At 57.7% G+C, this 5,093-nt stretch overlaps 2 pseudogenes; both read right to left on the bottom strand.

Moving 5' to 3' along the window:
• Nucleotides 1-878: 878 nt before the first annotated feature.
• On the bottom strand, nucleotides 879-2,156 carry LOC149338694 (uncharacterized; annotated as a pseudogene).
• Nucleotides 2,157-3,618: 1,462 nt separating this feature from the next.
• LOC149338693 (U2 spliceosomal RNA) lies at nucleotides 3,619-3,793 on the bottom strand (annotated as a pseudogene).
• Between the last annotated feature and the right edge of the window lie 1,300 nt (nucleotides 3,794-5,093).

The raw sequence follows: 5,093 nt of genomic DNA, 5'->3' as shown, positions 1-5,093 counted from the left end.
GCCGGGGACCGGGTTGAGCAGGCTGGTATCTGGTGGGGGGCCGCGGACAGCACCTCCACCAGGTTCCTAGGACGACAGGGGGGCGGCAGGCATTCCCGGCCAGCCGGCCGGTAGCCGGGCGCCGGGGCGGCGATCCTCCAGGGGGTTGGCGGCGCCTCCTCCTGGGGGCGGGGTCCAGGGGTCCCCTCCACTCCGCTGTTGGGCTTGCTTCTACAAAGACGGACAGCCTGACGGCCGTGGTCTTAGCCAAAAGGCCGAGAAGCGATAATCCTGATGAGCCCGGGCTTGAAAACCCTCTGGATTGGCAGCACAAGTGGCGCCACATACCGGCGGACGGTGCAGTAGTTGGTTATTTGGCAATTGCGAGCGGCATCGTACGCCCTTATCATGCCAGCCGGAATGTCTAACATGATGGGAAGTATTTTCACAGATAACGCTCGTTATCGGGTAAACACCAGCCAGTCTGAGTGATAAGTGAAAGAACAGGCCATGAGAGAGCACCCAGCTCGCCGGTAACAGCGCTGGTGCCGTTTCTCATATCTCAATGGACAATCACGGCAGGAAAACGAACAGATAAGCAAGTAGGTCTGGAAAAAATTACAAACGGCAAATGGGGAAACGGGAGGGGGGGGGGGGGAGTAAGAGTGGCGCGAGTGCGCTGACCATTCCCTAGTCGTGGCTAAGAATAGAGTTTTTTCAGAAATGTTTCGGGACATTTCCTAGTTCTTATTTCAGCATATCTGATTATTGTTCGTTCCTTTTTATCGGAAGTCTCGTCTTTAAACTTTATTCGCCCGCGTGTCTAGAGTGTGTGTGCTGTTGTGCGTGTTCGAAGTCTTCCAACATGTGACTGCGAGGTACGCCGAAGCGCAACGCCCTCATTTTGCAGCCACGTGTGTAGAATTGACTTCGCGAGAAGCTGCGATAGTGTCGCTCACTACCAGCTTCTTGAAGAGGCGCAAGTAGCTTTTCCTAGAAAGACGCCTCATCACTTTGTCGTTGTTGGCGTCCCAAGAGCCGAGCGCTCCAACAACGACTGCCTCGATGCTGACCCGCTGGAATTTTCGCAGCAGGTACTGGCGAACGGGCTCGTCCTTGACGACTTTATTCTCCCGTGCCGCATCGAAAGTAGTTTTGCGATTGTCAAAGGGGCAAGTGACGTCAATGACAATCGCCGACTCCCCTCGCGCCAGAACGAGGTCCGGCTTGAGGTTAGTCGTTCCCACGGGTTGGTTCTCGTGGGTGACGGTGAATCGCTTCTTCGCGGCCGCCTTCACTAGGTTCACGATTTTGTTGTGCCGCGTCTGGTAGGCGGCGCTCGGACGCATGCAGTGGCAGAGAACGTGGGGAAAGGTTTCCTGTCCGTATCCGCATACTCTGTACCGCTGGTCTCCAGCACGCACCCACGTCCTGGCCCCGTTCAGTGGCAACAGGTTCAGCCTCGCCCTGTGGACGAAGCGCTAGTCAAAGAAACGGGTAAACAGTCCCGAACGCATGAAGTGAGAGCTGCTCGGATCAGCGGCGACGCCCTCCATCACCTTCCCCTGACCGGGTTTTTGTTGGAGAGTGTGATTTCGTGCGCTCGTCGCGATCGATCGCAGCTTCTTCACTACCTTTGTTCGGTGCTATGGCGCCAAAGTTACGTCGGCGCAGGTGATGTAGGGGGCACCGTCCCGCATCTCCCACGTAACCTCGAGTCGCTGGGATATCTTGCGCGCCGCGGTCCATACGGACTTCAGCTGCGTGGCTCGCGCCCTGAAGTCGCCCTCCGTCTCCCCGCTGAGGTAGGCTGCGGCGTCCGCCTCGGTCACGTGTCGTCCTAGTCTTTTGGTCGTGACCTCGGTGACTGCTCGCTTCGCCAGGTCTCGAACCTCTGCGTCGTGAGAAGAGAGCAACTTAAAGGTGCTGTCGATGCGGCAGATGTCGCTGAGCTCTGCTGCGAGGGGGATTCCCGCCGCGCCCGCTGCTGCGCTGCCGCAGATGTACTCGTTAGCCGCACTCACTGGAAGGTAGAGAGTGCGTTTAATGAGTGGTCGCTGGGCTTCGTCGAGGCGCTCCCGCTCTGCCTTCCCCAAGAGCCCGCACCGCATGGAGAAGTTGAGCGCTGGGTACACAAATGTTTTAGCAGCGTCCAACCTCTGCCACGGGGCGAGCATTGAGGTCAGCAGACGGGTGCCTACGCCGATGGCCTGGTCGACTGTCGCCGTGTCCGCGAACACTCTGAAGCCGACGGGGCGCCCTAGAAAAGATTGGGATTCAAAGTTGTTAATCGTCGGGATGTCGATGCCGTCGATGTTGAAGACGGTCGGTCTCGTTCCCACGGGGGTCTTGCCGGAGAGGTGAAGCGTCGTGCACTTCGCAGGGTTGAGTTTGAGCCCCAACCTGGAAGAGAGCGCTGCCACTGTGTCAATTCGCGCTTGAAGGTATTCCGGGTACTACACTCGCATCTTAGCCAAAAGGCTAAGATCGTCTTAGCCAAAGGAATAAGATTATTCCGCATGACCGGTTTCTCTCTTGCATCTCTCCCGCCCGAAAAACCTGCCAGACACGCCTTGAAAAGGCGAAAGGAAGCGCACGGGGAGCAGGTTTCATCCCGAGGCCATGGGCGCCGCGGGAAAGCGATATATGAGAATGTGCTCTTGGCCAAATGCCCGAGACTGCGCGAGCGGTCTCGTTTTAGAGCGCAGCTCTTTGGCGTCCGTTCCTGGGTTTCGCGTCGTCGTCGTCGTCGGCGTTGTCGTCGGCGTCGGCCTCGTAACCAGCTCCGCCCCCCTTTCATCCGCAGCTGGGGTTGACTCACTATCGGCGTCAGCGGCATCAGTCAGTCGCTGCTATCTCTTCCCTCTGCCTTTATCGTGTTGTCCGCTTGCTGCGCGCGCGCTTCTGCCACCATCGTTTGCCGCTGGGTGTACACGCCGCCCCCCTCCCCCCTCTTCCTGCGAGTCTCCGGTTGTCAAAGCGCCGGCTCGAACTTAATTCCTTTCTTCGCTCCTCCTCCAATGCAACCCCTGTGCCTTGGCAATCAGAGAGCCAGATCGGTGGCGGCGGATCTGTATATGTGCACCGCCCGAGCCGAAATTGCCGCTGCCGTTCGCCCTGTGCGGTGGCAATCAGAGAGCCAGATCGGTGGCGGCGGATCTGTATATGTGCACCGCCCGAGCCGAAATTGCCGCTGCCGTTCGCCACTGCGAAATTATCTGCCAGTTCTTTCTGAGCCATGAGCGAGACGACCGATGGAAGTCCTCCGTCTGCTAAAAAAAATAAAATTCTGTGATAGCGCATACATGTGTTGCTCGATTTCTTTGCCTCAATCTATCGAAAAGGTGAAACAGCTTATTTGCTGCGCTGAAATTTCGCATTAGGATGTAACGTAATCGTCGGTAATTTTTTTTATTTCATGTTCTGTGAGCATCAAAATCCGGTGACTCGCCCGGCAAAGCGGATAGCGAATAAACGTGAAAGCACGTCACCGAGCAAGACAAGCGAAATTGCCTGCAGCGCAGACCAGGCCGGCTGTCAGACAGCACTGCGCGGGTTTGCTGTTTCTGAGCGGATTGTCCTGTTGGGATTTCGTGATCTGATTTTAGAATTAGGTTTTTGCTCCCCCAGGGATGGGGGAGTCGCTGGGCCGGTCCCGATGGTAGTGCAATACCGGGTCGACCCGTGGCGGTGGTGGGGCAAGCCCCGAACGCTCCGCGGCGGTCCAAAAATCAGTTTAACATCTTGGGTCCAAATAGGACCACATATCAGATATTAAGCGGATAAGAACAGATACTACACAAAGGGAATTTATTGTGAACGAAACAGAGCAGTACAGTACATATGAAATACATATACACACTAAGGAGCCGGCTCCGCACAAAAGTATACACAGTCACAACAAGCCCGCACTTGACAGTTGGATACAATTGCCCTCGTGGGCGGGAACATGTCCCACTACAAAACAAAAACAATTAAGGGCACAGTGGGTGGCATAACACTAGCCACCATGTATAGTAATACACACAAAAGAAGGAGCACTATAATGCAATTTTTACAGCAAAAAGTGTGGTGGGAGATGTGGGGGGGGGAGGGGGGGGAGGGTGGCTAGTACCGGAGAACCGGCATCTCCAGCCTGCCCCCCCCCCCCCCCCCCCCCCCCCCCCCCCCCGAACCACAGAGAACCTTGTGTGCCAACGCCGCAGGAACCTCGCCTCGCCATCTCGGTCTAGCTGGTCAGACAGATACTTCCATATGGCGAGGCGAAGGGTCTGCAGCGCCAGGTACATTGCGCGCGCCGGAGTACGGCGCGCCTCGGCGAGGCAGCGACGCTGCCACAAAACAAACATGGTGGTCGCCACGACCAATTTGGCAAACAGGCCCTGTCGGCGCCGCGAACAAGAAGCGGGTCTCGCGCCGTTCATACGGTATACCAAGCGCCACATGGTGCGCGCAACAGCACAACTGAAAAACACATGTTCTATCGTCTCCGACGACCCGCAGTTGGCGCACTGGTCGTCGCGGACGATTCTCCAGGCCCATAGGCGCTGGCGCGTGGGCAGGACGCCCCAGCGCCTCTGCCACTCGAAGTCAACAACCTCACTGGGCAGGCGACCGGTCGCGCAGTCGGCCCATTCGGACGCGGCTGTCCTACGCGCGTCGTCTTCAGAGAGGCGGGCGCACGCGATCTGTTGGCTAACAGCAATTGGAGCCCTGTCTGAAAGCTCGACCTGGGGAAGGTCGGCGTCCAGTGCCCGCTTGAAGCCTTCAACGGCGCGGTAGAAGGCGGACGGTCTCTCGGCCTGCGGTCCGAGGTACCTGTCAAGGCCGAACGCGCGCCGACCTGTGCCAAGCCAATAGGCCAACAAGTTCCGCCCTGGATACCACTCCTGTAGTAAGAGTGAGTTGACGAGCCTGGCTGCACACACTCTCGACACTGTCTGAATACAGGGAAGACCGAGGCCTCCCCTGTTCGTCGGTAGGGACAGTAAGTGCCTACGAGAGAGGCTAGAAGGCCGGCGGTGCAGCGCGGGATGATCGCGACGCGCGAGACGTTAAGTGCGAAGGCGTAGGCGCGGGTCTTGACAACCTCGACCTTGGCCATCAAAGAGAGG

This window comes from Amblyomma mixtum, chromosome 6 (assembly GCF_055824585.1).
Source record: "Amblyomma mixtum isolate Tamu chromosome 6, ASM5582458v1, whole genome shotgun sequence".
NCBI classification, from domain to species: domain Eukaryota; kingdom Metazoa; phylum Arthropoda; class Arachnida; order Ixodida; family Ixodidae; genus Amblyomma; species Amblyomma mixtum.
This window is presented reverse-complemented; position numbering and strand designations above follow the sequence as displayed.